Raw genomic sequence first — 26,121 nt, 5'->3', positions numbered from 1 at the left:
TTGGTCCCCATCTCGCCTTTCCCTTGTGCCACTTAAACAGTTTTCATATTCATAGCCGAACTAAGACAAGTGTCCGTTGTCGTCGTGAGAGTAAGGGCCGGTGCCGCAACGAGCGCTTTGTCTCCACCACTGATTCGCCATTTACACCTAGAATGCCCACCGTCTGCGGAAGTGACCAGTTGCGTTGAAAAGAGGCGATGCATAATGTGTCCTGCTTTACACGAAAGGGTTCTTCTCCATCCGGAAGCGAGCAAACAAGAATTATTGCGCTTTTCTTGCATTCGACGCAGTCTTCGTGAGCTCAGCAGATTTCTATTTTTAGGCATGGTCCCAGTGGGAACCTCCAAATATTGCAACGCCGGCGATGTTTCACGCCGTCATGCGGGATATTGGGAAAAGTTTTCAATTAGCAATCACCACGCCTCGGTTAAACCTCATTGGCTATGGTAATGCCACTGCGCAAAGCTAAGCCAACAAGAGCGGCAACCATCGCGTGCTTCTTTAACGTTATCGATTGCTTGTGGTTACGGCATTTTGGTCCCCATCTCGCCTTTCCCTTGTGCCACTTAAACAGTTTTCATATTCATAGCCGAACTAAGACAAGTGTCCGTTGTCGTCGTGAGAGTAAGGGCCAGTGCCGCAACGAGCGCTTTGTCTCCACCACTGATTCGCCATTTACACCTAGAATGCCCACCGTCTGCGGAAGTGACCAGTTGCGTTGAAAAGAGGCGATGCATAATGTGTCCTGCTTTACACGAAAGGGTTCTTCTCCATCCGGAAGCGAGCAAACAAGAATTTTTGCGCTTTTCTTGCATTCGACGCAGTCTTCGTGAGCTCAGCAGATTTCTATTTTTAGGCATGGTCCCAGTGGGAACCTCCAAATATTGCAACGCCGGCGATGTTTCACGCCGTCATGCGGGATATTGGGAAAAGTTTTCAATTAGCAATCACCACGCCTCGGTTAAACCTCATTGGCTATGGTAATGCCACTGCGCAAAGCTAAGCCAACAAGAGCGGCAACCATCGCGTGCTTCTTTAACGTTATCGATTGCTTGTGGTTACGGCATTTTGGTCCCCATCTCGCCTTTCCCTTGTGCCACTTAAACAGTTTTCATATTCATAGCCGAACTAAGACAAGTGTCCGTTGTCGTCGTGAGAGTAAGGGCCGGTGCCGCAACGAGCGCTTTGTCTCCACCACTGATTCGCCATTTACACCTAGAATGCCCACCGTCTGCGGAAGTGACCAGTTGCGTTGAAAAGAGGCGATGCATAATGTGTCCTGCTTTACACGAAAGGGTTCTTCTCCATCCGGAAGCGAGCAAACAAGAATTTTTGCGCTTTTCTTGCATTCGACGCAGTCTTCGTGAGCTCAGCAGATTTCTATTTTTAGGCATGGTCCCAGTGGGAACCTCCAAATATTGCAACGCCGGCGATGTTTCACGCCGTCATGCGGGATATTGGGAAAAGTTTTCAATTAGCAATCACCACGCCTCGGTTAAACCTCATTGGCTATGGTAATGCCACTGCGCAAAGCTAAGCCAACAAGAGCGGCAACCATCGCGTGCTTCTTTAACGTTATCGATTGCTTGTGGTTACGGCATTTTGGTCCCCATCTCGCCTTTCCCTTGTGCCACTTAAACAGTTTTCATATTCATAGCCGAACTAAGACAAGTGTCCGTTGTCGTCGTGAGAGTAAGGGCCGGTGCCGCAACGAGCGCTTTGTCTCCACCACTGATTCGCCATTTACACCTAGAATGCCCACCGTCTGCGGAAGTGACCAGTTGCGTTGAAAAGAGGCGATGCATAATGTGTCCTGCTTTACACGAAAGGGTTCTTCTCCATCCGGAAGCGAGCAAACAAGAATTTTTGCGCTTTTCTTGCATTCGACGCAGTCTTCGTGAGCTCAGCAGATTTCTATTTTTAGGCATGGTCCCAGTGGGAACCTCCAAATATTGCAACGCCGGCGATGTTTCACGCCGTCATGCGGGATATTGGGAAAAGTTTTCAATTAGCAATCACCACGCCTCGGTTAAACCTCATTGGCTATGGTAATGCCACTGCGCAAAGCTAAGCCAACAAGAGCGGCAACCATCGCGTGCTTCTTTAACGTTATCGATTGCTTGTGGTTACGGCATTTTGGTCCCCATCTCGCCTTTCCCTTGTGCCACTTAAACAGTTTTCATATTCATAGCCGAACTAAGACAAGTGTCCGTTGTCGTCGTGAGAGTAAGGGCCAGTGCCGCAACGAGCGCTTTGTCTCCACCACTGATTCGCCATTTACACCTAGAATGCCCACCGTCTGCGGAAGTGACCAGTTGCGTTGAAAAGAGGCGATGCATAATGTGTCCTGCTTTACACGAAAGGGTTCTTCTCCATCCGGAAGCGAGCAAACAAGAATTTTTGCGCTTTTCTTGCATTCGACGCAGTCTTCGTGAGCTCAGCAGATTTCTATTTTTAGGCATGGTCCCAGTGGGAACCTCCAAATATTGCAACGCCGGCGATGTTTCACGCCGTCATGCGGGATATTGGGAAAAGTTTTCAATTAGCAATCACCACGCCTCGGTTAAACCTCATTGGCTATGGTAATGCCACTGCGCAAAGCTAAGCCAACAAGAGCGGCAACCATCGCGTGCTTCTTTAACGTTATCGATTGCTTGTGGTTACGGCATTTTGGTCCCCATCTCGCCTTTCCCTTGTGCCACTTAAACAGTTTTCATATTCATAGCCGAACTAAGACAAGTGTCCGTTGTCGTCGTGAGAGTAAGGGCCAGTGCCGCAACGAGCGCTTTGTCTCCACCACTGATTCGCCATTTACACCTAGAATGCCCACCGTCTGCGGAAGTGACCAGTTGCGTTGAAAAGAGGCGATGCATAATGTGTCCTGCTTTACACGAAAGGGTTCTTCTCCATCCGGAAGCGAGCAAACAAGAATTTTTGCGCTTTTCTTGCATTCGACGCAGTCTTCGTGAGCTCAGCAGATTTCTATTTTTAGGCATGGTCCCAGTGGGAACCTCCAAATATTGCAACGCCGGCGATGTTTCACGCCGTCATGCGGGATATTGGGAAAAGTTTTCAATTAGCAATCACCACGCCTCGGTTAAACCTCATTGGCTATGGTAATGCCACTGCGCAAAGCTAAGCCAACAAGAGCGGCAACCATCGCGTGCTTCTTTAACGTTATCGATTGCTTGTGGTTACGGCATTTTGGTCCCCATCTCGCCTTCCCCTTGTGCCACTTAAACAGTTTTCATATTCATAGCCGAACTAAGACAAGTGTCCGTTGTCGTCGTGAGAGTAAGGGCCAGTGCCGCAACGAGCGCTTTGTCTCCACCACTGATTCGCCATTTACACCTAGAATGCCCACCGTCTGCGGAAGTGACCAGTTGCGTTGAAAAGAGGCGATGCATAATGTGTCCTGCTTTACACGAAAGGGTTCTTCTCCATCCGGAAGCGAGCAAACAAGAATTTTTGCGCTTTTCTTGCATTCGACGCAGTCTTCGTGAGCTCAGCAGATTTCTATTTTTAGGCATGGTCCCAGTGGGAACCTCCAAATATTGCAACGCCGGCGATGTTTCACGCCGTCATGCGGGATATTGGGAAAAGTTTTCAATTAGCAATCACCACGCCTCGGTTAAACCTCATTGGCTATGGTAATGCCACTGCGCAAAGCTAAGCCAACAAGAGCGGCAACCATCGCGTGCTTCTTTAACGTTATCGATTGCTTGTGGTTACGGCATTTTGGTCCCCATCTCGCCTTTCCCTTGTGCCACTTAAACAGTTTTCATATTCATAGCCGAACTAAGACAAGTGTCCGTTGTCGTCGTGAGAGTAAGGGCCAGTGCCGCAACGAGCGCTTTGTCTCCACCACTGATTCGCCATTTACACCTAGAATGCCCACCGTCTGCGGAAGTGACCAGTTGCGTTGAAAAGAGGCGATGCATAATGTGTCCTGCTTTACACGAAAGGGTTCTTCTCCATCCGGAAGCGAGCAAACAAGAATTTTTGCGCTTTTCTTGCATTCGACGCAGTCTTCGTGAGCTCAGCAGATTTCTATTTTTAGGCATGGTCCCAGTGGGAACCTCCAAATATTGCAACGCCGGCGATGTTTCACGCCGTCATGCGGGATATTGGGAAAAGTTTTCAATTAGCAATCACCACGCCTCGGTTAAACCTCATTGGCTATGGTAATGCCACTGCGCAAAGCTAAGCCAACAAGAGCGGCAACCATCGCGTGCTTCTTTAACGTTATCGATTGCTTGTGGTTACGGCATTTTGGTCCCCATCTCGCCTTCCCCTTGTGCCACTTAAACAGTTTTCATATTCATAGCCGAACTAAGACAAGTGTCCGTTGTCGTCGTGAGAGTAAGGGCCAGTGCCGCAACGAGCGCTTTGTCTCCACCACTGATTCGCCATTTACACCTAGAATGCCCACCGTCTGCGGAAGTGACCAGTTGCGTTGAAAAGAGGCGATGCATAATGTGTCCTGCTTTGCACGAAAGGGTTCTTCTCCATCCGGAAGCGAGCAAACAAGAATTTTTGCGCTTTTCTTGCATTCGACGCAGTCTTCGTGAGCTCAGCAGATTTCTATTTTTAGGCATGGTCCCAGTGGGAACCTCCAAATATTGCAACGCCGGCGATGTTTCACGCCGTCATGCGGGATATTGGGAAAAGTTTTCAATTAGCAATCACCACGCCTCGGTTAAACCTCATTGGCTATGGTAATGCCACTGCGCAAAGCTAAGCCAACAAGAGCGGCAACCATCGCGTGCTTCTTTAACGTTATCGATTGCTTGTGGTTACGGCATTTTGGTCCCCATCTCGCCTTTCCCTTGTGCCACTTAAACAGTTTTCATATTCATAGCCGAACTAAGACAAGTGTCCGTTGTCGTCGTGAGAGTAAGGGCCAGTGCCGCAACGAGCGCTTTGTCTCCACCACTGATTCGCCATTTACACCTAGAATGCCCACCGTCTGCGGAAGTGACCAGTTGCGTTGAAAAGAGGCGATGCATAATGTGTCCTGCTTTACACGAAAGGGTTCTTCTCCATCCGGAAGCGAGCAAACAAGAATTTTTGCGCTTTTCTTGCATTCGACGCAGTCTTCGTGAGCTCAGCAGATTTCTATTTTTAGGCATGGTCCCAGTGGGAACCTCCAAATATTGCAACGCCGGCGATGTTTCACGCCGTCATGCGGGATATTGGGAAAAGTTTTCAATTAGCAATCACCACGCCTCGGTTAAACCTCATTGGCTATGGTAATGCCACTGCGCAAAGCTAAGCCAACAAGAGCGGCAACCATCGCGTGCTTCTTTAACGTTATCGATTGCTTGTGGTTACGGCATTTTGGTCCCCATCTCGCCTTTCCCTTGTGCCACTTAAACAGTTTTCATATTCATAGCCGAACTACGACAAGTGTCCGTTGTCGTCGTGAGAGTAAGGGCCAGTGCCGCAACGAGCGCTTTGTCTCCACCACTGATTCGCCATTTACACCTAGAATGCCCACCGTCTGCGGAAGTGACCAGTTGCGTTGAAAAGAGGCGATGCATAATGTGTCCTGCTTTACACGAAAGGGTTCTTCTCCATCCGGAAGCGAGCAAACAAGAATTTTTGCGCTTTTCTTGCATTCGACGCAGTCTTCGTGAGCTCAGCAGATTTCTATTTTTAGGCATGGTCCCAGTGGGAACCTCCAAATATTGCAACGCCGGCGATGTTTCACGCCGTCATGCGGGATATTGGGAAAAGTTTTCAATTAGCAATCACCACGCCTCGGTTAAACCTCATTGGCTATGGTAATGCCACTGCGCAAAGCTAATCCAACAAGAGCGGCAACCATCGCGTGCTTCTTTAACGTTATCGATTGCTTGTGGTTACGGCATTTTGGTCCCCATCTCGCCTTTCCCTTGTGCCACTTAAACAGTTTTCATATTCATAGCCGAACTAAGACAAGTGTCCGTTGTCGTCGTGAGAGTAAGGGCCAGTGCCGCAACGAGCGCTTTGTCTCCACCACTGATTCGCCATTTACACCTAGAATGCCCACCGTCTGCGGAAGTGACCAGTTGCGTTGAAAAGAGGCGATGCATAATGTGTCCTGCTTTACACGAAAGGGTTCTTCTCCATCCGGAAGCGAGCAAACAAGAATTTTTGCGCTTTTCTTGCATTCGACGCAGTCTTCGTGAGCTCAGCAGATTTCTATTTTTAGGCATGGTCCCAGTGGGAACCTCCAAATATTGCAACGCCGGCGATGTTTCACGCCGTCATGCGGGATATTGGGAAAAGTTTTCAATTAGCAATCACCACGCCTCGGTTAAACCTCATTGGCTATGGTAATGCCACTGCGCAAAGCTAAGCCAACAAGAGCGGCAACCATCGCGTGCTTCTTTAACGTTATCGATTGCTTGTGGTTACGGCATTTTGGTCCCCATCTCGCCTTTCCCTTGTGCCACTTAAACAGTTTTCATATTCATAGCCGAACTACGACAAGTGTCCGTTGTCGTCGTGAGAGTAAGGGCCAGTGCCGCAACGAGCGCTTTGTCTCCACCACTGATTCGCCATTTACACCTAGAATGCCCACCGTCTGCGGAAGTGACCAGTTGCGTTGAAAAGAGGCGATGCATAATGTGTCCTGCTTTACACGAAAGGGTTCTTCTCCATCCGGAAGCGAGCAAACAAGAATTTTTGCGCTTTTCTTGCATTCGACGCAGTCTTCGTGAGCTCAGCAGATTTCTATTTTTAGGCATGGTCCCAGTGGGAACCTCCAAATATTGCAACGCCGGCGATGTTTCACGCCGTCATGCGGGATATTGGGAAAAGTTTTCAATTAGCAATCACCACGCCTCGGTTAAACCTCATTGGCTATGGTAATGCCACTGCGCAAAGCTAAGCCAACAAGAGCGGCAACCATCGCGTGCTTCTTTAACGTTATCGATTGCTTGTGGTTACGGCATTTTGGTCCCTATCTCGCCTTTCCCTTGTGCCACTTAAACAGTTTTCATATTCATAGCCGAACTAAGACAAGTGTCCGTTGTCGTCGTGAGAGTAAGGGCCAGTGCCGCAACGAGCGCTTTGTCTCCACCACTGATTCGCCATTTACACCTAGAATGCCCACCGTCTGCGGAAGTGACCAGTTGCGTTGAAAAGAGGCGATGCATAATGTGTCCTGCTTTACACGAAAGGGTTCTTCTCCATCCGGAAGCGAGCAAACAAGAATTTTTGCGCTTTTCTTGCATTCGACGCAGTCTTCGTGAGCTCAGCAGATTTCTATTTTTAGGCATGGTCCCAGTGGGAACCTCCAAATATTGCAACGCCGGCGATGTTTCACGCCGTCATGCGGGATGTTGGGAAAAGTTTTCAATTAGCAATCACCACGCCTCGGTTAAACCTCATTGGCTATGGTAATGCCACTGCGCAAAGCTAAGCCAACAAGAGCGGCAACCATCGCGTGCTTCTTTAACGTTATCGATTGCTTGTGGTTACAGCATTTTGGTCCCCATCTCGCCTTTCCCTTGTGCCACTTAAACAGTTTTCATATTCATAGCCGAACTAAGACAAGTGTCCGTTGTCGTCGTGAGAGTAAGGGCCAGTGCCGCAACGAGCGCTTTGTCTCCACCACTGATTCGCCATTTACACCTAGAATGCCCACCGTCTGCGGAAGTGACCAGTTGCGTTGAAAAGAGGCGATGCATAATGTGTCCTGCTTTACACGAAAGGGTTCTTCTCCATCCGGAAGCGAGCAAACAAGAATTTTTGCGCTTTTCTTGCATTCGACGCAGTCTTCGTGAGCTCAGCAGATTTCTATTTTTAGGCATGGTCCCAGTGGGAACCTCCAAATATTGCAACGCCGGCGATGTTTCACGCCGTCATGCGGGATATTGGGAAAAGTTTTCAATTAGCAATCACCACGCCTCGGTTAAACCTCATTGGCTATGGTAATGCCACTGCGCAAAGCTAAGCCAACAAGAGCGGCAACCATCGCGTGCTTCTTTAACGTTATCGATTGCTTGTGGTTACGGCATTTTGGTCCCCATCTCGCCTTTCCCTTGTGCCACTTAAACAGTTTTCATATTCATAGCCGAACTAAGACAAGTGTCCGTTGTCGTCGTGAGAGTAAGGGCCAGTGCCGCAACGAGCGCTTTGTCTCCACCACTGATTCGCCATTTACACCTAGAATGCCCACCGTCTGCGGAAGTGACCAGTTGCGTTGAAAAGAGGCGATGCATAATGTGTCCTGCTTTACACGAAAGGGTTCTTCTCCATCCGGAAGCGAGCAAACAAGAATTTTTGCGCTTTTCTTGCATTCGACGCAGTCTTCGTGAGCTCAGCAGATTTCTATTTTTAGGCATGGTCCCAGTGGGAACCTCCAAATATTGCAACGCCGGCGATGTTTCACGCCGTCATGCGGGATATTGGGAAAAGTTTTCAATTAGCAATCACCACGCCTCGGTTAAACCTCATTGGCTATGGTAATGCCACTGCGCAAAGCTAAGCCAACAAGAGCGGCAACCATCGCGTGCTTCTTTAACGTTATCGATTGCTTGTGGTTACGGCATTTTGGTCCCCATCTCGCCTTTCCCTTGTGCCACTTAAACAGTTTTCATATTCATAGCCGAACTAAGACAAGTGTCCGTTGTCGTCGTGAGAGTAAGGGCCAGTGCCGCAACGAGCGCTTTGTCTCCACCACTGATTCGCCATTTACACCTAGAATGCCCACCGTCTGCGGAAGTGACCAGTTGCGTTGAAAAGAGGCGATGCATAATGTGTCCTGCTTTACACGAAAGGGTTCTTCTCCATCCGGAAGCGAGCAAACAAGAATTTTTGCGCTTTTCTTGCATTCGACGCAGTCTTCGTGAGCTCAGCAGATTTCTATTTTTAGGCATGGTCCCAGTGGGAACCTCCAAATATTGCAACGCCGGCGATGTTTCACGCCGTCATGCGGGATATTGGAAAAAGTTTTCAATTAGCAATCACCACGCCTCGGTTAAACCTCATTGGCTATGGTAATGCCACTGCGCAAAGCTAAGCCAACAAGAGCGGCAACCATCGCGTGCTTCTTTAACGTTATCGATTGCTTGTGGTTACGGCATTTTGGTCCCCATCTCGCCTTTCCCTTTTGCCACTTAAACAGTTTTCATATTCATAGCCGAACTAAGACAAGTGTCCGTTGTCGTCGTGAGAGTAAGGGCCAGTGCCGCAACGAGCGCTTTGTCTCCACCACTGATTCGCCATTTACACCTAGAATGCCCACCGTCTGCGGAAGTGACCAGTTGCGTTGAAAAGAGGCGATGCATAATGTGTCCTGCTTTACACGAAAGGGTTCTTCTCCATCCGGAAGCGAGCAAACAAGAATTTTTGCGCTTTTCTTGCATTCGACGCAGTCTTCGTGAGCTCAGCAGATTTCTATTTTTAGGCATGGTCCCAGTGGGAACCTCCAAATATTGCAACGCCGGCGATGTTTCACGCCGTCATGCGGGATATTGGGAAAAGTTTTCAATTAGCAATCACCACGCCTCGGTTAAACCTCATTGGCTATGGTAATGCCACTGCGCAAAGCTAAGCCAACAAGAGCGGCAACCATCGCGTGCTTCTTTAACGTTATCGATTGCTTGTGGTTACGGCATTTTGGTCCCCATCTCGCCTTTCCCTTGTGCCACTTAAACAGTTTTCATATTCATAGCCGAACTAAGACAAGTGTCCGTTGTCGTCGTGAGAGTAAGGGCCGGTGCCGCAACGAGCGCTTTGTCTCCACCACTGATTCGCCATTTACACCTAGAATGCCCACCGTCTGCGGAAGTGACCAGTTGCGTTGAAAAGAGGCGATGCATAATGTGTTCTGCTTTACACGAAAGGGTTCTTCTCCATCCGGAAGCGAGCAAACAAGAATTTTTGCGCTTTTCTTGCATTCGACGCAGTCTTCGTGAGCTCAGCAGATTTCTATTTTTAGGCATGGTCCCAGTGGGAACCTCCAAATATTGCAACGCCAGCGATGTTTCACGCCGTCATGCGGGATATTGGGAAAAGTTTTCAATTAGCAATCACCACGCCTCGGTTAAACCTCATTGGCTATGGTAATGCCACTGCGCAAAGCTAAGCCAACAAGAGCGGCAACCATCGCGTGCTTCTTTAACGTTATCGATTGCTTGTGGTTACGGCATTTTGGTCCCCATCTCGCCTTTCCCTTGTGCCACTTAAACAGTTTTCATATTCATAGCCGAACTAAGACAAGTGTCCGTTGTCGTCGTGAGAGTAAGGGCCAGTGCCGCAACGAGCGCTTTGTCTCCACCACTGATTCGCCATTTACACCTAGAATGCCCACCGTCTGCGGAAGTGACCAGTTGCGTTGAAAAGAGGCGATGCATAATGTGTCCTGCTTTACACGAAAGGGTTCTTCTCCATCCGGAAGCGAGCAAACAAGAATTTTTGCGCTTTTCTTGCATTCGACGCAGTCTTCGTGAGCTCAGCAGATTTCTATTTTTAGGCATGGTCCCAGTGGGAACCTCCAAATATTGCAACGCCGGCGATGTTTCACGCCGTCATGCGGGATATTGGGAAAAGTTTTCAATTAGCAATCACCACGCCTCGGTTAAACCTCATTGGCTATGGTAATGCCACTGCGCAAAGCTAAGCCAACAAGAGCGGCAACCATCGCGTGCTTCTTTAACGTTATCGATTGCTTGTGGTTACGGCATTTTGGTCCCCATCTCGCCTTTTCCTTGTGCCACTTAAACAGTTTTCATATTCATAGCCGAACTAAGACAAGTGTCCGTTGTCGTCGTGAGAGTAAGGGCCAGTGCCGCAACGAGCGCTTTGTCTCCACCACTGATTCGCCATTTACACCTAGAATGCCCACCGTCTGCGGAAGTGACCAGTTGCGTTGAAAAGAGGCGATGCATAATGTGTCCTGCTTTACACGAAAGGGTTCTTCTCCATCCGGAAGCGAGCAAACAAGAATTTTTGCGCTTTTCTTGCATTCGACGCAGTCTTCGTGAGCTCAGCAGATTTCTATTTTTAGGCATGGTCCCAGTGGGAACCTCCAAATATTGCAACGCCGGCGATGTTTCACGCCGTCATGCGGGATATTGGGAAAAGTTTTCAATTAGCAATCACCACGCCTCGGTTAAACCTCATTGGCTATGGTAATGCCACTGCGCAAAGCTAAGCCAACAAGAGCGGCAACCATCGCGTGCTTCTTTAACGTTATCGATTGCTTGTGGTTACGGCATTTTGGTCCCCATCTCGCCTTTCCCTTGTGCCACTTAAACAGTTTTCATATTCATAGCCGAACTAAGACAAGTGTCCGTTGTCGTCGTGAGAGTAAGGGCCGGTGCCGCAACGAGCGCTTTGTCTCCACCACTGATTCGCCATTTACACCTAGAATGCCCACCGTCTGCGGAAGTGACCAGTTGCGTTGAAAAGAGGCGATGCATAATGTGTCCTGCTTTACACGAAAGGGTTCTTCTCCATCCGGAAGCGAGCAAACAAGAATTTTTGCGCTTTTCTTGCATTCGACGCAGTCTTCGTGAGCTCAGCAGATTTCTATTTTTAGGCATGGTCCCAGTGGGAACCTCCAAATATTGCAACGCCGGCGATGTTTCACGCCGTCATGCGGGATATTGGGAAAAGTTTTCAATTAGCAATCACCACGCCTCGGTTAAACCTCATTGGCTATGGTAATGCCACTGCGCAAAGCTAAGCCAACAAGAGCGGCAACCATCGCGTGCTTCTTTAACGTTATCGATTGCTTGTGGTTACGGCATTTTGGTCCCCATCTCGCGTTTCCCTTGTGCCACTTAAACAGTTTTCATATTCATAGCCGAACTAAGACAAGTGTCCGTTGTCGTCGTGAGAGTAAGGGCCGGTGCCACAACGAGCGCTTTGTCTCCACCACTGATTCGCCATTTACACCTAGAATGCCCACCGTCTGCGGAAGTGACCAGTTGCGTTGAAAAGAGGCGATGCATAATGTGTCCTGCTTTACACGAAAGGGTTCTTCTCCATCCGGAAGCGAGCAAACAAGAATTTTTGCGCTTTTCTTGCATTCGACGCAGTCTTCGTGAGCTCAGCAGATTTCTATTTTTAGGCATGGTCCCAGTGGGAACCTCCAAATATTGCAACGCCGGCGATGTTTCACGCCGTCATGCGGGATATTGGGAAAAGTTTTCAATTAGCAATCACCACGCCTCGGTTAAACCTCATTGGCTATGGTAATGCCACTGCGCAAAGCTAAGCCAACAAGAGCGGCAACCATCGCGTGCTTCTTTAACGTTATCGATTGCTTGTGGTTACGGCATTTTGGTCCCCATCTCGCCTTTCCCTTGTGCCACTTAAACAGTTTTCATATTCATAGCCGAACTAAGACAAGTGTCCGTTGTCGTCGTGAGAGTAAGGGCCAGTGCCGCAACGAGCGCTTTGTCTCCACCACTGATTCGCCATTTACACCTAGAATGCCCACCGTCTGCGGAAGTGACCAGTTGCGTTGAAAAGAGGCGATGCATAATGTGTCCTGCTTTACACGAAAGGGTTCTTCTCCATCCGGAAGCGAGCAAACAAGAATTTTTGCGCTTTTCGTGCATTCGACGCAGTCTTCGTGAGCTCAGCAGATTTCTATTTTTAGGCATGGTCCCAGTGGGAACCTCCAAATATTGCAACGCCGGCGATGTTTCACGCCGTCATGCGGGATATTGGGAAAAGTTTTCAATTAGCAATCACCACGCCTCGGTTAAACCTCATTGGCTATGGTAATGCCACTGCGCAAAGCTAAGCCAACAAGAGCGGCAATCATCGCGTGCTTCTTTAACGTTATCGATTGCTTGTGGTTACGGCATTTTGGTCCCCATCTCGCCTTTCCCTTGTGCCACTTAAACAGTTTTCATATTCATAGCCGAACTAAGACAAGTGTCCGTTGTCGTCGTGAGAGTAAGGGCCGGTGCCGCAACGAGCGCTTTGTCTCCACCACTGATTCGCCATTTACACCTAGAATGCCCACCGTCTGCGGAAGTGACCAGTTGCGTTGAAAAGAGGCGATGCATAATGTGTCCTGCTTTACACGAAAGGGTTCTTCTCCATCCGGAAGCGAGCAAACAAGAATTTTTGCGCTTTTCTTGCATTCGACGCAGTCTTCGTGAGCTCAGCAGATTTCTATTTTTAGGCATGGTCCCAGTGGGAACCTCCAAATATTGCAACGCCGGCGATGTTTCACGCCGTCATGCGGGATATTGGGAAAAGTTTTCAATTAGCAATCACCACGCCTCGGTTAAACCTCATTGGCTATGGTAATGCCACTGCGCAAAGCTAAGCCAACAAGAGCGGCAACCATCGCGTGCTTCTTTAACGTTATCGATTGCTTGTGGTTACGGCATTTTGGTCCCCATCTCGCCTTTCCCTTGTGCCACTTAAACAGTTTTCATATTCATAGCCGAACTAAGACAAGTGTCCGTTGTCGTCGTGAGAGTAAGGGCCGGTGCCGCAACGAGCGCTTTGTCTCCACCACTGATTCGCCATTTACACCTAGAATGCCCACCGTCTGCGGAAGTGACCAGTTGCGTTGAAAAGAGGCGATGCATAATGTGTCCTGCTTTACACGAAAGGGTTCTTCTCCATCCGGAAGCGAGCAAACAAGAATTTTTGCGCTTTTCTTGCATTCGACGCAGTCTTCGTGAGCTCAGCAGATTTCTATTTTTAGGCATGGTCCCAGTGGGAACCTCCAAATATTGCAACGCCGGCGATGTTTCACGCCGTCATGCGGGATATTGGGAAAAGTTTTCAATTAGCAATCACCACGCCTCGGTTAAACCTCATTGGCTATGGTAATGCCACTGCGCAAAGCTAAGCCAACAAGAGCGGCAACCATCGCGTGCTTCTTTAACGTTATCGATTGCTTGTGGTTACGGCATTTTGGTCCCCATCTCGCCTTTCCCTTGTGCCACTTAAACAGTTTTCATATTCATAGCCGAACTAAGACAAGTGTCCGTTGTCGTCGTGAGAGTAAGGGCCGGTGCCGCAACGAGCGCTTTGTCTCCACCACTGATTCGCCATTTACACCTAGAATGCCCACCGTCTGCGGAAGTGACCAGTTGCGTTGAAAAGAGGCGATGCATAATGTGTCCTGCTTTACACGAAAGGGTTCTTCTCCATCCGGAAGCGAGCAAACAAGAATTTTTGCGCTTTTCTTGCATTCGACGCAGTCTTCGTGAGCTCAGCAGATTTCTATTTTTAGGCATGGTCCCAGTGGGAACCTCCAAATATTGCAACGCCGGCGATGTTTCACGCCGTCATGCGGGATATTGGGAAAAGTTTTCAATTAGCAATCACCACGCCTCGGTTAAACCTCATTGGCTATGGTAATGCCACTGCGCAAAGCTAAGCCAACAAGAGCGGCAACCATCGCGTGCTTCTTTAACGTTATCGATTGCTTGTGGTGACGGCATTTTGGTCCCCATCTCGCCTTTCCCTTGTGCCACTTAAACAGTTTTCATATTCATAGCCGAACTAAGACAAGTGTCCGTTGTCGTCGTGAGAGTAAGGGCCGGTGCCGCAACGAGCGCTTTGTCTCCACCACTGATTCGCCATTTACACCTAGAATGCCCACCGTCTGCGGAAGTGACCAGTTGCGTTGAAAAGAGGCGATGCATAATGTGTCCTGCTTTACACGAAAGGGTTCTTCTCCATCCGGAAGCGAGCAAACAAGAATTTTTGCGCTTTTCTTGCATTCGACGCAGTCTTCGTGAGCTCAGCAGATTTCTATTTTTAGGCATGGTCCCAGTGGGAACCTCCAAATATTGCAACGCCGGCGATGTTTCACGCCGTCATGCGGGATATTGGGAAAAGTTTTCAATTAGCAATCACCACGCCTCGGTTAAACCTCATTGGCTATGGTAATGCCACTGCGCAAAGCTAAGCCAACAAGAGCGGCAACCATCGCGTGCTTCTTTAACGTTATCGATTGCTTGTGGTTACGGCATTTTGGTCCCCATCTCGCCTTTCCCTTGTGCCACTTAAACAGTTTTCATATTCATAGCCGAACTAAGACAAGTGTCCGTTGTCGTCGTGAGAGTAAGGGCCGGTGCCGCAACGAGCGCTTTGTCTCCACCACTGATTCGCCATTTACACCTAGAATGCCCACCGTCTGCGGAAGTGACCAGTTGCGTTGAAAAGAGGCGATGCATAATGTGTCCTGCTTTACACGAAAGGGTTCTTCTCCATCCGGAAGCGAGCAAACAAGAATTTTTGCGCTTTTCTTGCATTCGACGCAGTCTTCGTGAGCTCAGCAGATTTCTATTTTTAGGCATGGTCCCAGTGGGAACCTCCAAATATTGCAACGCCGGCGATGTTTCACGCCGTCATGCGGGATATTGGGAAAAGTTTTCAATTAGCAATCACCACGCCTCGGTTAAACCTCATTGGCTATGGTAATGCCACTGCGCAAAGCTAAGCCAACAAGAGCGGCAACCATCGCGTGCTTCTTTAACGTTATCGATTGCTTGTGGTTACGGCATTTTGGTCCCCATCTCGCCTTTCCCTTGTGCCACTTAAACAGTTTTCATATTCATAGCCGAACTAAGACAAGTGTCCGTTGTCGTCGTGAGAGTAAGGGCCGGTGCCGCAACGAGCGCTTTGTCTCCACCACTGATTCGCCATTTACACCTAGAATGCCCACCGTCTGCGGAAGTGACCAGTTGCGTTGAAAAGAGGCGATGCATAATGTGTCCTGCTTTACACGAAAGGGTTCTTCTCCATCCGGAAGCGAGCAAACAAGAATTTTTGCGCTTTTCTTGCATTCGACGCAGTCTTCGTGAGCTCAGCAGATTTCTATTTTTAGGCATGGTCCCAGTGGGAACCTCCAAATATTGCAACGCCGGCGATGTTTCACGCCGTCATGCGGGATATTGGGAAAAGTTTTCAATTAGCAATCACCACGCCTCGGTTAAACCTCATTGGCTATGGTAATGCCACTGCGCAAAGCTAAGCCAACAAGAGCGGCAACCATCGCGTGCTTCTTTAACGTTATCGATTGCTTGTGGTTACGGCATTTTGGTCCCCATCTCGCCTTTCCCTTGTGCCACTTAAACAGTTTTCATATTCATAGCCGAACTAAGACAAGTGTCCGTTGTCGTCGTGAGAGTAAGGGCCGGTGCCGCAACGAGCGCTTTGTCTCCACCACTGATTCGCCATTTACACCTAGAATGCCCACCGTCTGCGGAAGTGACCAGTTGCGTTGAAAAGAGGCGATGCATAATGTGTCCTGCTTTACACGAAAGGGTTCTTCTCCATCCGGAAGCGAGCAAACAAGAATTTTTGCGCTTTTCTTGCATTCGACGCAGTCTTCGTGAGCTCAGCAGATTTCTATTTTTAGGCATGGTCCCAGTGGGAACCTCCAAATATTGCAACGCCGGCGATGTTTCACGCCGTCATGCGGGATATTGGGAAAAGTTTTCAATTAGCAATCACCACGCCTCGGTTAAACCTCATTGGCTATGGTAATGCCACTGCGCAAAGCTAAGCCAACAAGAGCGGCAACCATCGCGTGCTTCTTTAACGTTATCGATTGCTTGTGGTTACGGCATTTTGGTCCCCATCTCGCCTTTCCCTTGTGCCACTTAAACAGTTTTCATATTCATAGCCGAACTAAGACAAGTGTCCGTTGTCGTCGTGAGAGTAAGGGCCGGTGCCGCAACGAGCGCTTTGTCTCCACCACTGATTCGCCATTTACACCTAGAATGCCCACCGTCTGCGGAAGTGACCAGTTGCGTTGAAAAGAGGCGATGCATAATGTGTCCTGCTTTACACGAAAGGGTTCTTCTCCATCCGGAAGCGAGCAAACAAGAATTTTTGCGCTTTTCTTGCATTCGACGCAGTCTTCGTGAGCTCAGCAGATTTCTATTTTTAGGCATGGTCCCAGTGGGAACCTCCAAATATTGCAACGCCGGCGATGTTTCACGCCGTCATGCGGGATATTGGGAAAAGTTTTCAATTAGCAATCACCACGCCTCGGTTAAACCTCATTGGCTATGGTAATGCCACTGCGCAAAGCTAAGCCAACAAGAGCGGCAACCATCGCGTGCTTCTTTAACGTTATCGATTGCTTGTGGTTACGGCATTTTGGTCCCCATCTCGCCTTTCCCTTGTGCCACTTAAACAGTTTTCATATTCATAGCCGAACTAAGACAAGTGTCCGTTGTCGTCGTGAGAGTAAGGGCCGGTGCCGCAACGAGCGCTTTGTCTCCACCACTGATTCGCCATTTACACCTAGAATGCCCACCGTCTGCGGAAGTGACCAGTTGCGTTGAAAAGAGGCGATGCATAATGTGTCCTGCTTTACACGAAAGGGTTCTTCTCCATCCGGAAGCGAGCAAACAAGAATTTTTGCGCTTTTCTTGCATTCGACGCAGTCTTCGTGAGCTCAGCAGATTTCTATTTTTAGGCATGGTCCCAGTGGGAACCTCCAAATATTGCAACGCCGGCGATGTTTCACGCCGTCATGCGGGATATTGGGAAAAGTTTTCAATTAGCAATCACCACGCCTCGGTTAAACCTCATTGGCTATGGTAATGCCACTGCGCAAAGCTAAGCCAACAAGAGCGGCAACCATCGCGTGCTTCTTTAACGTTATCGATTGCTTGTGGTTACGGCATTTTGGTCCCCATCTCGCCTTTCCCTTGTGCCACTTAAACAGTTTTCATATTCATAGCCGAACTAAGACAAGTGTCCGTTGTCGTCGTGAGAGTAAGGGCCAGTGCCGCAACGAGCGCTTTGTCTCCACCACTGATTCGCCATTTACACCTAGAATGCCCACCGTCTGCGGAAGTGACCAGTTGCGTTGAAAAGAGGCGATGCATAATGTGTCCTGCTTTACACGAAAGGGTTCTTCTCCATCCGGAAGCGAGCAAACAAGAATTTTTGCGCTTTTCTTGCATTCGACGCAGTCTTCGTGAGCTCAGCAGATTTCTATTTTTAGGCATGGTCCCAGTGGGAACCTCCAAATATTGCAACGCCGGCGATGTTTCACGCCGTCATGCGGGATATTGGGAAAAGTTTTCAATTAGCAATCACCACGCCTCGGTTAAACCTCATTGGCTATGGTAATGCCACTGCGCAAAGCTAAGCCAACAAGAGCGGCAACCATCGCGTGCTTCTTTAACGTTATCGATTGCTTGTGGTTACGGCATTTTGGTCCCCATCTCGCCTTTCCCTTGTGCCACTTAAACAGTTTTCATATTCATAGCCGAACTAAGACAAGTGTCCGTTGTCGTCGTGAGAGTAAGGGCCAGTGCCGCAACGAGCGCTTTGTCTCCACCACTGATTCGCCATTTACACCTAGAATGCCCACCGTCTGCGGAAGTGACCAGTTGCGCTGAAAAGAGGCGATGCATAATGTGTCCTGCTTTACACGAAAGGGTTCTTCTCCATCCGGAAGCGAGCAAACAAGAATTTTTGCGCTTTTCTTGCATTCGACGCAGTCTTCGTGAGCTCAGCAGATTTCTATTTTTAGGCATGGTCCCAGTGGGAACCTCCAAATATTGCAACGCCGGCGATGTTTCACGCCGTCATGCGGGATATTGGGAAAAGTTTTCAATTAGCAATCACCACGCCTCGGTTAAACCTCATTGGCTATGGTAATGCCACTGCGCAAAGCTAAGCCAACAAGAGCGGCAACCATCGCGTGCTTCTTTAACGTTATCGATTGCTTGTGGTTACGGCATTTTGGTCCCCATCTCGCCTTTCCCTTGTGCCACTTAAACAGTTTTCATATTCATAGCCGAACTAAGACAAGTGTCCGTTGTCGTCGTGAGAGTAAGGGCCAGTGCCGCAACGAGCGCTTTGTCTCCACCACTGATTCGCCATTTACACCTAGAATGCCCACCGTCTGCGGAAGTGACCAGTTGCGCTGAAAAGAGGCGATGCATAATGTGTCCTGCTTTACACGAAAGGGTTCTTCTCCATCCGGAAGCGAGCAAACAAGAATTTTTGCGCTTTTCTTGCATTCGACGCAGTCTTCGTGAGCTCAGCAGATTTCTATTTTTAGGCATGGTCCCAGTGGGAACCTCCAAATATTGCAACGCCAGCGATGTTTCACGCCGTCATGCGGGATATTGGGAAAAGTTTTCAATTAGCAATCACCACGCCTCGGTTAAACCTCATTGGCTATGGTAATGCCACTGCGCAAAGCTAAGCCAACAAGAGCGGCAACCATCGCGTGCTTCTTTAACGTTATCGATTGCTTGTGGTTACGGCATTTTGGTCCCCATCTCGCCTTTCCCTTGTGCCACTTAAACAGTTTTCATATTCATAGCCGAACTAAGACAAGTGTCCGTTGTCGTCGTGAGAGTAAGGGCCGGTGCCGCAACGAGCGCTTTGTCTCCACCACTGATTCGCCATTTACACCTAGAATGCCCACCGTCTGCGGAAGTGACCAGTTGCGTTGAAAAGAGGCGATGCATAATGTGTCCTGCTTTACACGAAAGGGTTCTTCTCCATCCGGAAGCGAGCAAACAAGAATTTTTGCGCTTTTCTTGCATTCGACGCAGTCTTCGTGAGCTCAGCAGATTTCTATTTTTAGGCATGGTCCCAGTGGGAACCTCCAAATATTGCAACGCCGGCGATGTTTCACGCCGTCATGCGGGATATTGGGAAAAGTTTTCAATTAGCAATCACCACGCCTCGGTTAAACCTCATTGGCTATGGTAATGCCACTGCGCAAAGCTAAGCCAACAAGAGCGGCAACCATCGCGTGCTTCTTTAACGTTATCGATTGCTTGTGGTTACGGCATTTTGGTCCCCATCTCGCCTTTCCCTTGTGCCACTTAAACAGTTTTCATATTCATAGCCGAACTAAGACAAGTGTCCGTTGTCGTCGTGAGAGTAAGGGCCGGTGCCGCAACGAGCGCTTTGTCTCCACCACTGATTCGCCATTTACACCTAGAATGCCCACCGTCTGCGGAAGTGACCAGTTGCGTTGAAAAGAGGCGATGCATAATGTTTCCTGCTTTACACGAAAGGGTTCTTCTCCATCCGGAAGCGAGCAAACAAGAATTTTTGCGCTTTTCTTGCATTCGACGCAGTCTTCGTGAGCTCAGCAGATTTCTATTTTTAGGCATGGTCCCAGTGGGAACCTCCAAATATTGCAACGCCGGCGATGTTTCACGCCGTCATGCGGGATATTGGGAAAAGTTTTCAATTAGCAATCACCACGCCTCGGTTAAACCTCATTGGCTATGGTAATGCCACTGCGCAAAGCTAAGCCAACAAGAGCGGCAACCATCGCGTGCTTCTTTAACGTTATCGATTGCTTGTGGTTACGGCATTTTGGTCCCCATCTCGCCTTTCCCTTGTGCCACTTAAACAGTTTTCATATTCATAGCCGAACTAAGACAAGTGTCCGTTGTCGTCGTGAGAGTAAGGGCCGGTGCCGCAACGAGCGCTTTGTCTCCACCACTGATTCGCCATTTACACCTAGAATGCCCACCGTCTGCGGAAGTGACCAGTTGCGTTGAAAAGAGGCGATGCATAATGTGTCCTGCTTTACACGAAAGGGTTCTTCTCCATCCGGAAGCGAGCAAACAAGAATTTTTGCGCTTTTCTTGCATTCGACGCAGTCTTCGTGAGCTCAGCAGATTTCTATTTTTAGGCATGGTCCCAGTGGGAACCTCCAAATATTGCAACGCCGACGATGTTTCACGCCGTCATGCGGGATATTGGGAAAAGTTTTCAATTAGCAATCACCACGCCTCGGTTAAACCTCATTGGCTATGGTAATGCCACTGCGCAAAGCTAAGCCAACAAGAGCGGCAACCATCGCGTGCTTCTTTAACGTTATCGATTGCTTGTGGTTACGGCATTTTGGTCCCCATCTCGCCTTTCCCTTGTGCCACTTAAACAGTTTTCATATTCATAGCCGAACTAAGACAAGTGTCCGTTGTCGTCGTGAGAGTAAGGGCCAGTGCCGCAACGAGCGCTTTGTCTCCACCACTGATTCGCCATTTACACCTAGAATGCCCACCGTCTGCGGAAGTGACCAGTTGCGTTGAAAAGAGGCGATGCATAATGTGTCCTGCTTTACACGAAAGGGTTCTTCTCCGTCCGGAAGCGAGCAAACAAGAATTTTTGCGCTTTTCTTGCATTCGACGCAGTCTTCGTGAGCTCAGCAGATTTCTATTTTTAGGCATGGTCCCAGTGGGAACCTCCAAATATTGCAACGCCGGCGATGTTTCACGCCGTCATGCGGGATATTGGGAAAAGTTTTCAATTAGCAATCACCACGCCTCGGTTAAACCTCATTGACTATGGTAATGCCACTGCGCAAAGCTAAGCCAACAAGAGCGGCAACCATCGCGTGCTTCTTTAACGTTATCGATTGCTTGTGGTTACGGCATTTTGGTCCCCATCTCGCCTTTCCCTTGTGCCACTTAAACAGTTTTCATATTCATAGCCGAACTAAGACAAGTGTCCGTTGTCGTCGTGAGAGTAAGGGCCAGTGCCGCAACGAGCGCTTTGTCTCCACCACTGATTCGCCATTTACACCTAGAATGCCCACCGTCTGCGGAAGTGACCAGTTGCGTTGAAAAGAGGCGATGCATAATGTGTCCTGCTTTACACGAAAGGGTTCTTCTCCATCCGGAAGCGAGCAAACAAGAATTTTTGCGCTTTTCTTGCATTCGACGCAGTCTTCGTGAGCTCAGCAGATTTCTATTTTTAGGCATGGTCCCAGTGGGAACCTCCAAATATTGCAACGCCGGCGATGTTTCACGCCGTCATGCGGGATATTGGGAAAAGTTTTCAATTAGCAATCACCACGCCTCGGTTAAACCTCATTGGCTATGGTAATGCCACTGCGCAAAGCTAAGCCAACAAGAGCGGCAACCATCGCGTGCTTCTTTAACGTTATCGATTGCTTGTGGTTACGGCATTTTGGTCCCCATCTCGCCTTTCCCTTGTGCCACTTAAACAGTTTTCATATTCATAGCCGAACTAAGACAAGTGTCCGTTGTCGTCGTGAGAGTAAGGGCCAGTGCCGCAACGAGCGCTTTGTCTCCACCACTGATTCGCCATTTACACCTAGAATGCCCACCGTCTGCGGAAGTGACCAGTTGCGTTGAAAAGAGGCGATGCATAATGTGTCCTGCTTTACACGAAAGGGTTCTTCTCCATCCGGAAGCGAGCAAACAAGAATTTTTGCGCTTTTCTTGCATTCGACGCAGTCTTCGTGAGCTCAGCAGATTTCTATTTTTAGGCATGGTCCCAGTGGGAACCTCCAAATATTGCAACGCCGGCGATGTTTCACGCCGTCATGCGGGATATTGGGAAAAGTTTTCAATTAGCAATCACCACGCCTCGGTTAAACCTCATTGGCTATGGTAATGCCACTGCGCAAAGCTAAGCCAACAAGAGCGGCAACCATCGCGTGCTTCTTTAACGTTATCGATTGCTTGTGGTTACGGCATTTTGGTCCCCATCTCGCCTTTCCCTTGTGCCACTTAAACAGTTTTCATATTCATAGCCGAACTAAGACAAGTGTCCGTTGTCGTCGTGAGAGTAAGGGCCAGTGCCGCAACGAGCGCTTTGTCTCCACCACTGATTCGCCATTTACACCTAGAATGCCCACCGTCTGCGGAAGTGACCAGTTGCGTTGAAAAGAGGCGATGCATAATGTGTCCTGCTTTACACGAAAGGGTTCTTCTCCATCCGGAAGCGAGCAAACAAGAATTTTTGCGCTTTTCTTGCATTCGACGCAGTCTTCGTGAGCTCAGCAGATTTCTATTTTTAGGCATGGTCCCAGTGGGAACCTCCAAATATTGCAACGCCGGCGATGTTTCACGCCGTCATGCGGGATATTGGGAAAAGTTTTCAATTAGCAATCACCACGCCTCGGTTAAACCTCATTGGCTATGGTAATGCCACTGCGCAAAGCTAAGCCAACAAGAGCGGCAACCATCGCGTGCTTCTTTAACGTTATCGATTGCTTGTGGTTACGGCATTTTGGTCCCCATCTCGCCTTTCCCTTGTGCCACTTAAACAGTTTTCATATTCATAGCCGAACTAAGACAAGTGTCCGTTGTCGTCGTGAGAGTAAGGGCCGGTGCCGCAACGAGCGCTTTGTCTCCACCACTGATTCGCCATTTACACCTAGAATGCCCACCGTCTGCGGAAGTGACCAGTTGCGTTGAAAAGAGGCGATGCATAATGTGTCCTGCTTTACACGAAAGGGTTCTTCTCCATCCGGAAGCGAGCAAACAAGAATTTTTGCGCTTTTCTTGCATTCGACGCAGTCTTCGTGAGCTCAGCAGATTTCTATTTTTAGGCATGGTCCCAGTGGGAACCTCCAAATATTGCAACGCCGGCGATGTTTCACGCCGTCATGCGGGATATTGGGAAAAGTTTTCAATTAGCAATCACCACGCCTCGGTTAAACCTCATTGGCTATGGTAATGCCACTGCGCAAAGCTAAGCCAACAAGAGCGGCAACCATCGCGTGCTTCTTTAACGTTATCGATTGCTTGTGGTTACGGCATTTTGGTCCCCATCTCGCCTTTCCCTTGTGCCACTTAAACAGTTTTCATATTCATAGCCGAACTAAGACAAGTGTCCGTTGTCGTCGTGAGAGTAAGGGCCGGTGCCGCAACGAGCGCTTTGTCTCCACCACTGATTCGCCATTTACACCTAGAATGCCCACCGTCTGCGGAAGTGACCAGTTGCGTTGAAAAGAGGCGATGCATAATGTGTCCTGCTTTACACGAAAGGGTTCTTCTCCATCCGGAAGCGAGCAAACAAGAATTTTTGCGCTTTTCTTGCATTCGACGCAGTCTTCGTGAGCTCAGCAGATTTCTATTTTTAGGCATGGTCCCAGTGGGAACCTCCAAATATTGCAACGCCGGCGATGTTTCACGCCGTCATGCGGGATATTGGGAAAAGTTTTCAATTAGCAATCACCACGCCTCGGTTAAACCTCATTGGCTATGGTAATGCCACTGCGCAAAGCTAAGCCAACAAGAGCGGCAACCATCGCGTGCTTCTTTAACGTTATCGATTGCTTGTGGTTACGGCATTTTGGTCCCCATCTCGCCTTTCCCTTGTGCCACTTAAACAGTTTTCATATTCATAGCCGAACTAAGACAAGTGTCCGTTGTCGTCGTGAGAGTAAGGGCCGGTGCCGCAACGAGCGCTTTGTCTCCACCACTGATTCGCCATTTACACCTAGAATGCCCACCGTCTGCGGAAGTGACCAGTTGCGTTGAAAAGAGGCGATGCATAATGTGTCCTGCTTTACACGAAAGGGTTCTTCTCCATCCGGAAGCGAGCAAACAAGAATTTTTGCGCATTTCTTGCATTCGACGCAGTCTTCGTGAGCTCAGCAGATTTCTATTTTTAGGCATGGTCCCAGTGGGAACCTCCAAATATTGCAACGCCGGCGATGTTTCACGCCGTCATGCGGGATATTGGGAAAAGTTTTCAATTAGCAATCACCACGCCTCGGTTAAACCTCATTGGCTATGGTAATGCCACTGCGCAAAGCTAAGCCAACAAGAGCGGCAACCATCGCGTGCTTCTTTAACGTTATCGATTGCTTGTGGTTACGGCATTTTGGTCCCCATCTCGCCTTTCCCTTGTGCCACTTAAACAGTTTTCATATTCATAGCCGAACTAAGACAAGTGTCCGTTGTCGTCGTGAGAGTAAGGGCCAGTGCCGCAACGAGCGCTTTGTCTCCACCACTGATTCGCCATTTACACCTAGAATGCCCACCGTCTGCGGAAGTGACCAGTTGCGTTGAAAAGAGGCGATGCATAATGTGTCCTGCTTTACACGAAAGGGTTCTTCTCCATCCGGAAGCGAGCAAACAAGAATTTTTGCGCTTTTCTTGCATTCGACGCAGTCTTCGTGAGCTCAGCAGATTTCTATTTTTAGGCATGGTCCCAGTGGGAACCTCCAAATATTGCAACGCCGGCGATGTTTCACGCCGTCATGCGGGATATTGGGAAAAGTTTTCAATTAGCAATCACCACGCCTCGGTTAAACCTCATTGGCTATGGTAATGCCACTGCGCAAAGCTAAGCCAACAAGAGCGGCAACCATCGCGTGCTTCTTTAACGTTATCGATTGCTTGTGGTTACGGCATTTTGGTCCCCATCTCGCCTTTCCCTTGTGCCACTTAAACAGTTTTCATATTCATAGCCGAACTAAGACAAGTGTCCGTTGTCGTCGTGAGAGTAAGGGCCAGTGCCGCAACGAGCGCTTTGTCTCCACCACTGATTCGCCATTTACACCTAGAATGCCCACCGTCTGCGGAAGTGACCAGTTGCGTTGAAAAGAGGCGATGCATAATGTGTCCTGCTTTACACGAAAGGGTTCTTCTCCATCCGGAAGCGAGCAAACAAGAATTTTTGCGCTTTTCTTGCATTCGACGCAGTCTTCGTGAGCTCAGCAGATTTCTATTTTTAGGCATGGTCCCAGTGGGAACCTCCAAATATTGCAACGCCGGCGATGTTTCACGCCGTCATGCGGGATATTGGGAAAAGTTTTCAATTAGCAATCACCACGCCTCGGTTAAACCTCATTGGCTATGGTAATGCCACTGCGCAAAGCTAAGCCAACAAGAGCGGCAACCATCGCGTGCTTCTTTAACGTTATCGATTGCTTGTGGTTACGGCATTTTGGTCCCCATCTCGCCTTTCCCTTGTGCCACTTAAACAGTTTTCATATTCATAGCCGAACTAAGACAAGTGTCCGTTGTCGTCGTGAGAGTAAGGGCCAGTGCCGCAACGAGCGCTTTGTCTCCACCACTGATTCGCCATTTACACCTAGAATGCCCACCGTCTGCGGAAGTGACCAGTTGCGTTGAAAAGAGGCGATGCATAATGTGTCCTGCTTTACACGAAAGGGTTCTTCTCCATCCGGAAGCGAGCAAACAAGAATTTTTGCGCTTTTCTTGCATTCGACGCAGTCTTCGTGAGCTCAGCAGATTTCTATTTTTAGGCATGGTCCCAGTGGGAACCTCCAAATATTGCAACGCCGGCGATGTTTCACGCCGTCATGCGGGATATTGGGAAAAGTTTTCAATTAGCAATCACCACGCCTCGGTTAAACCTCATTGGCTATGGTAATGCCACTGCGCAAAGCTAAGCCAACAAGAGCGGCAACCA

At 49.0% G+C, this 26,121-nt stretch overlaps 49 non-coding genes across 49 annotated transcripts; all 49 read right to left on the bottom strand.

The window, feature by feature from the left end:
• Positions 1-328: 328 nt before the first annotated feature.
• LOC130650139 (U4 spliceosomal RNA) lies at positions 329-467 on the bottom strand. Its single transcript, XR_008983540.1, has one exon. It is a non-coding gene; the product is annotated as a U4 spliceosomal RNA (small nuclear RNA).
• Positions 468-862: 395 nt separating this feature from the next.
• On the bottom strand, positions 863-1,001 carry LOC130650138 (U4 spliceosomal RNA). The gene has a single exon (XR_008983539.1). It is a non-coding gene; the product is annotated as a U4 spliceosomal RNA (small nuclear RNA).
• A 395-nt stretch (positions 1,002-1,396) lies between these two features.
• Positions 1,397-1,535, bottom strand: LOC130650137 (U4 spliceosomal RNA). The gene has a single exon (XR_008983538.1). It is a non-coding gene; the product is annotated as a U4 spliceosomal RNA (small nuclear RNA).
• A 395-nt stretch (positions 1,536-1,930) lies between these two features.
• On the bottom strand, positions 1,931-2,069 carry LOC130650136 (U4 spliceosomal RNA). Its single transcript, XR_008983537.1, has one exon. It is a non-coding gene; the product is annotated as a U4 spliceosomal RNA (small nuclear RNA).
• A 395-nt stretch (positions 2,070-2,464) lies between these two features.
• On the bottom strand, positions 2,465-2,603 carry LOC130650134 (U4 spliceosomal RNA). Its single transcript, XR_008983535.1, has one exon. It is a non-coding gene; the product is annotated as a U4 spliceosomal RNA (small nuclear RNA).
• Positions 2,604-2,998: 395 nt separating this feature from the next.
• Positions 2,999-3,137, bottom strand: LOC130650133 (U4 spliceosomal RNA). Its single transcript, XR_008983534.1, has one exon. It is a non-coding gene; the product is annotated as a U4 spliceosomal RNA (small nuclear RNA).
• Positions 3,138-3,532: 395 nt separating this feature from the next.
• Positions 3,533-3,671, bottom strand: LOC130650132 (U4 spliceosomal RNA). Its single transcript, XR_008983533.1, has one exon. It is a non-coding gene; the product is annotated as a U4 spliceosomal RNA (small nuclear RNA).
• A 395-nt stretch (positions 3,672-4,066) lies between these two features.
• On the bottom strand, positions 4,067-4,205 carry LOC130650131 (U4 spliceosomal RNA). The gene has a single exon (XR_008983532.1). It is a non-coding gene; the product is annotated as a U4 spliceosomal RNA (small nuclear RNA).
• A 395-nt stretch (positions 4,206-4,600) lies between these two features.
• Positions 4,601-4,739, bottom strand: LOC130650129 (U4 spliceosomal RNA). Its single transcript, XR_008983531.1, has one exon. It is a non-coding gene; the product is annotated as a U4 spliceosomal RNA (small nuclear RNA).
• Positions 4,740-5,134: 395 nt separating this feature from the next.
• Positions 5,135-5,273, bottom strand: LOC130650128 (U4 spliceosomal RNA). The gene has a single exon (XR_008983530.1). It is a non-coding gene; the product is annotated as a U4 spliceosomal RNA (small nuclear RNA).
• Positions 5,274-5,668: 395 nt separating this feature from the next.
• Positions 5,669-5,807, bottom strand: LOC130650127 (U4 spliceosomal RNA). Its single transcript, XR_008983529.1, has one exon. It is a non-coding gene; the product is annotated as a U4 spliceosomal RNA (small nuclear RNA).
• Positions 5,808-6,202: 395 nt separating this feature from the next.
• LOC130650126 (U4 spliceosomal RNA) lies at positions 6,203-6,341 on the bottom strand. The gene has a single exon (XR_008983528.1). It is a non-coding gene; the product is annotated as a U4 spliceosomal RNA (small nuclear RNA).
• Positions 6,342-6,736: 395 nt separating this feature from the next.
• LOC130650125 (U4 spliceosomal RNA) lies at positions 6,737-6,875 on the bottom strand. The gene has a single exon (XR_008983527.1). It is a non-coding gene; the product is annotated as a U4 spliceosomal RNA (small nuclear RNA).
• Positions 6,876-7,270: 395 nt separating this feature from the next.
• LOC130649827 (U4 spliceosomal RNA) lies at positions 7,271-7,409 on the bottom strand. Its single transcript, XR_008983244.1, has one exon. It is a non-coding gene; the product is annotated as a U4 spliceosomal RNA (small nuclear RNA).
• A 395-nt stretch (positions 7,410-7,804) lies between these two features.
• On the bottom strand, positions 7,805-7,943 carry LOC130650124 (U4 spliceosomal RNA). The gene has a single exon (XR_008983526.1). It is a non-coding gene; the product is annotated as a U4 spliceosomal RNA (small nuclear RNA).
• A 395-nt stretch (positions 7,944-8,338) lies between these two features.
• Positions 8,339-8,477, bottom strand: LOC130650122 (U4 spliceosomal RNA). The gene has a single exon (XR_008983524.1). It is a non-coding gene; the product is annotated as a U4 spliceosomal RNA (small nuclear RNA).
• Positions 8,478-8,872: 395 nt separating this feature from the next.
• LOC130649837 (U4 spliceosomal RNA) lies at positions 8,873-9,011 on the bottom strand. The gene has a single exon (XR_008983253.1). It is a non-coding gene; the product is annotated as a U4 spliceosomal RNA (small nuclear RNA).
• A 395-nt stretch (positions 9,012-9,406) lies between these two features.
• On the bottom strand, positions 9,407-9,545 carry LOC130650121 (U4 spliceosomal RNA). The gene has a single exon (XR_008983523.1). It is a non-coding gene; the product is annotated as a U4 spliceosomal RNA (small nuclear RNA).
• A 395-nt stretch (positions 9,546-9,940) lies between these two features.
• On the bottom strand, positions 9,941-10,079 carry LOC130649861 (U4 spliceosomal RNA). The gene has a single exon (XR_008983277.1). It is a non-coding gene; the product is annotated as a U4 spliceosomal RNA (small nuclear RNA).
• A 395-nt stretch (positions 10,080-10,474) lies between these two features.
• Positions 10,475-10,613, bottom strand: LOC130650120 (U4 spliceosomal RNA). Its single transcript, XR_008983522.1, has one exon. It is a non-coding gene; the product is annotated as a U4 spliceosomal RNA (small nuclear RNA).
• A 395-nt stretch (positions 10,614-11,008) lies between these two features.
• Positions 11,009-11,147, bottom strand: LOC130650119 (U4 spliceosomal RNA). The gene has a single exon (XR_008983521.1). It is a non-coding gene; the product is annotated as a U4 spliceosomal RNA (small nuclear RNA).
• A 395-nt stretch (positions 11,148-11,542) lies between these two features.
• Positions 11,543-11,681, bottom strand: LOC130650118 (U4 spliceosomal RNA). Its single transcript, XR_008983520.1, has one exon. It is a non-coding gene; the product is annotated as a U4 spliceosomal RNA (small nuclear RNA).
• Positions 11,682-12,076: 395 nt separating this feature from the next.
• On the bottom strand, positions 12,077-12,215 carry LOC130650117 (U4 spliceosomal RNA). The gene has a single exon (XR_008983519.1). It is a non-coding gene; the product is annotated as a U4 spliceosomal RNA (small nuclear RNA).
• Positions 12,216-12,610: 395 nt separating this feature from the next.
• On the bottom strand, positions 12,611-12,749 carry LOC130650116 (U4 spliceosomal RNA). Its single transcript, XR_008983518.1, has one exon. It is a non-coding gene; the product is annotated as a U4 spliceosomal RNA (small nuclear RNA).
• Positions 12,750-13,144: 395 nt separating this feature from the next.
• On the bottom strand, positions 13,145-13,283 carry LOC130650115 (U4 spliceosomal RNA). The gene has a single exon (XR_008983517.1). It is a non-coding gene; the product is annotated as a U4 spliceosomal RNA (small nuclear RNA).
• Positions 13,284-13,678: 395 nt separating this feature from the next.
• Positions 13,679-13,817, bottom strand: LOC130650113 (U4 spliceosomal RNA). The gene has a single exon (XR_008983516.1). It is a non-coding gene; the product is annotated as a U4 spliceosomal RNA (small nuclear RNA).
• Positions 13,818-14,212: 395 nt separating this feature from the next.
• Positions 14,213-14,351, bottom strand: LOC130650112 (U4 spliceosomal RNA). Its single transcript, XR_008983515.1, has one exon. It is a non-coding gene; the product is annotated as a U4 spliceosomal RNA (small nuclear RNA).
• Positions 14,352-14,746: 395 nt separating this feature from the next.
• LOC130650110 (U4 spliceosomal RNA) lies at positions 14,747-14,885 on the bottom strand. Its single transcript, XR_008983513.1, has one exon. It is a non-coding gene; the product is annotated as a U4 spliceosomal RNA (small nuclear RNA).
• A 395-nt stretch (positions 14,886-15,280) lies between these two features.
• LOC130650109 (U4 spliceosomal RNA) lies at positions 15,281-15,419 on the bottom strand. Its single transcript, XR_008983512.1, has one exon. It is a non-coding gene; the product is annotated as a U4 spliceosomal RNA (small nuclear RNA).
• Positions 15,420-15,814: 395 nt separating this feature from the next.
• LOC130650108 (U4 spliceosomal RNA) lies at positions 15,815-15,953 on the bottom strand. The gene has a single exon (XR_008983511.1). It is a non-coding gene; the product is annotated as a U4 spliceosomal RNA (small nuclear RNA).
• A 395-nt stretch (positions 15,954-16,348) lies between these two features.
• On the bottom strand, positions 16,349-16,487 carry LOC130650107 (U4 spliceosomal RNA). Its single transcript, XR_008983509.1, has one exon. It is a non-coding gene; the product is annotated as a U4 spliceosomal RNA (small nuclear RNA).
• A 395-nt stretch (positions 16,488-16,882) lies between these two features.
• Positions 16,883-17,021, bottom strand: LOC130650106 (U4 spliceosomal RNA). Its single transcript, XR_008983508.1, has one exon. It is a non-coding gene; the product is annotated as a U4 spliceosomal RNA (small nuclear RNA).
• A 395-nt stretch (positions 17,022-17,416) lies between these two features.
• LOC130650105 (U4 spliceosomal RNA) lies at positions 17,417-17,555 on the bottom strand. Its single transcript, XR_008983507.1, has one exon. It is a non-coding gene; the product is annotated as a U4 spliceosomal RNA (small nuclear RNA).
• A 395-nt stretch (positions 17,556-17,950) lies between these two features.
• Positions 17,951-18,089, bottom strand: LOC130650104 (U4 spliceosomal RNA). Its single transcript, XR_008983506.1, has one exon. It is a non-coding gene; the product is annotated as a U4 spliceosomal RNA (small nuclear RNA).
• A 395-nt stretch (positions 18,090-18,484) lies between these two features.
• LOC130650103 (U4 spliceosomal RNA) lies at positions 18,485-18,623 on the bottom strand. Its single transcript, XR_008983505.1, has one exon. It is a non-coding gene; the product is annotated as a U4 spliceosomal RNA (small nuclear RNA).
• Positions 18,624-19,018: 395 nt separating this feature from the next.
• Positions 19,019-19,157, bottom strand: LOC130649860 (U4 spliceosomal RNA). Its single transcript, XR_008983276.1, has one exon. It is a non-coding gene; the product is annotated as a U4 spliceosomal RNA (small nuclear RNA).
• A 395-nt stretch (positions 19,158-19,552) lies between these two features.
• On the bottom strand, positions 19,553-19,691 carry LOC130650102 (U4 spliceosomal RNA). Its single transcript, XR_008983504.1, has one exon. It is a non-coding gene; the product is annotated as a U4 spliceosomal RNA (small nuclear RNA).
• A 395-nt stretch (positions 19,692-20,086) lies between these two features.
• LOC130650101 (U4 spliceosomal RNA) lies at positions 20,087-20,225 on the bottom strand. The gene has a single exon (XR_008983503.1). It is a non-coding gene; the product is annotated as a U4 spliceosomal RNA (small nuclear RNA).
• Positions 20,226-20,620: 395 nt separating this feature from the next.
• On the bottom strand, positions 20,621-20,759 carry LOC130649870 (U4 spliceosomal RNA). The gene has a single exon (XR_008983286.1). It is a non-coding gene; the product is annotated as a U4 spliceosomal RNA (small nuclear RNA).
• A 395-nt stretch (positions 20,760-21,154) lies between these two features.
• Positions 21,155-21,293, bottom strand: LOC130649899 (U4 spliceosomal RNA). The gene has a single exon (XR_008983312.1). It is a non-coding gene; the product is annotated as a U4 spliceosomal RNA (small nuclear RNA).
• Positions 21,294-21,688: 395 nt separating this feature from the next.
• On the bottom strand, positions 21,689-21,827 carry LOC130650099 (U4 spliceosomal RNA). Its single transcript, XR_008983501.1, has one exon. It is a non-coding gene; the product is annotated as a U4 spliceosomal RNA (small nuclear RNA).
• A 395-nt stretch (positions 21,828-22,222) lies between these two features.
• On the bottom strand, positions 22,223-22,361 carry LOC130650098 (U4 spliceosomal RNA). Its single transcript, XR_008983500.1, has one exon. It is a non-coding gene; the product is annotated as a U4 spliceosomal RNA (small nuclear RNA).
• Positions 22,362-22,756: 395 nt separating this feature from the next.
• On the bottom strand, positions 22,757-22,895 carry LOC130650097 (U4 spliceosomal RNA). Its single transcript, XR_008983499.1, has one exon. It is a non-coding gene; the product is annotated as a U4 spliceosomal RNA (small nuclear RNA).
• A 395-nt stretch (positions 22,896-23,290) lies between these two features.
• On the bottom strand, positions 23,291-23,429 carry LOC130650096 (U4 spliceosomal RNA). The gene has a single exon (XR_008983498.1). It is a non-coding gene; the product is annotated as a U4 spliceosomal RNA (small nuclear RNA).
• A 395-nt stretch (positions 23,430-23,824) lies between these two features.
• Positions 23,825-23,963, bottom strand: LOC130650095 (U4 spliceosomal RNA). The gene has a single exon (XR_008983497.1). It is a non-coding gene; the product is annotated as a U4 spliceosomal RNA (small nuclear RNA).
• A 395-nt stretch (positions 23,964-24,358) lies between these two features.
• Positions 24,359-24,497, bottom strand: LOC130650094 (U4 spliceosomal RNA). Its single transcript, XR_008983496.1, has one exon. It is a non-coding gene; the product is annotated as a U4 spliceosomal RNA (small nuclear RNA).
• A 395-nt stretch (positions 24,498-24,892) lies between these two features.
• Positions 24,893-25,031, bottom strand: LOC130650093 (U4 spliceosomal RNA). Its single transcript, XR_008983495.1, has one exon. It is a non-coding gene; the product is annotated as a U4 spliceosomal RNA (small nuclear RNA).
• Positions 25,032-25,426: 395 nt separating this feature from the next.
• Positions 25,427-25,565, bottom strand: LOC130650092 (U4 spliceosomal RNA). Its single transcript, XR_008983494.1, has one exon. It is a non-coding gene; the product is annotated as a U4 spliceosomal RNA (small nuclear RNA).
• Positions 25,566-25,960: 395 nt separating this feature from the next.
• On the bottom strand, positions 25,961-26,099 carry LOC130650088 (U4 spliceosomal RNA). The gene has a single exon (XR_008983490.1). It is a non-coding gene; the product is annotated as a U4 spliceosomal RNA (small nuclear RNA).
• Between the last annotated feature and the right edge of the window lie 22 nt (positions 26,100-26,121).

Source organism: Hydractinia symbiolongicarpus, chromosome 7, assembly GCF_029227915.1.
Source record: "Hydractinia symbiolongicarpus strain clone_291-10 chromosome 7, HSymV2.1, whole genome shotgun sequence".
In the NCBI taxonomy this organism is placed as follows: domain Eukaryota; kingdom Metazoa; phylum Cnidaria; class Hydrozoa; order Anthoathecata; family Hydractiniidae; genus Hydractinia; species Hydractinia symbiolongicarpus.
The sequence above is the reverse complement of the archived record's forward strand: the minus strand, read 5'-3'. Positions and strand labels throughout refer to the sequence as shown.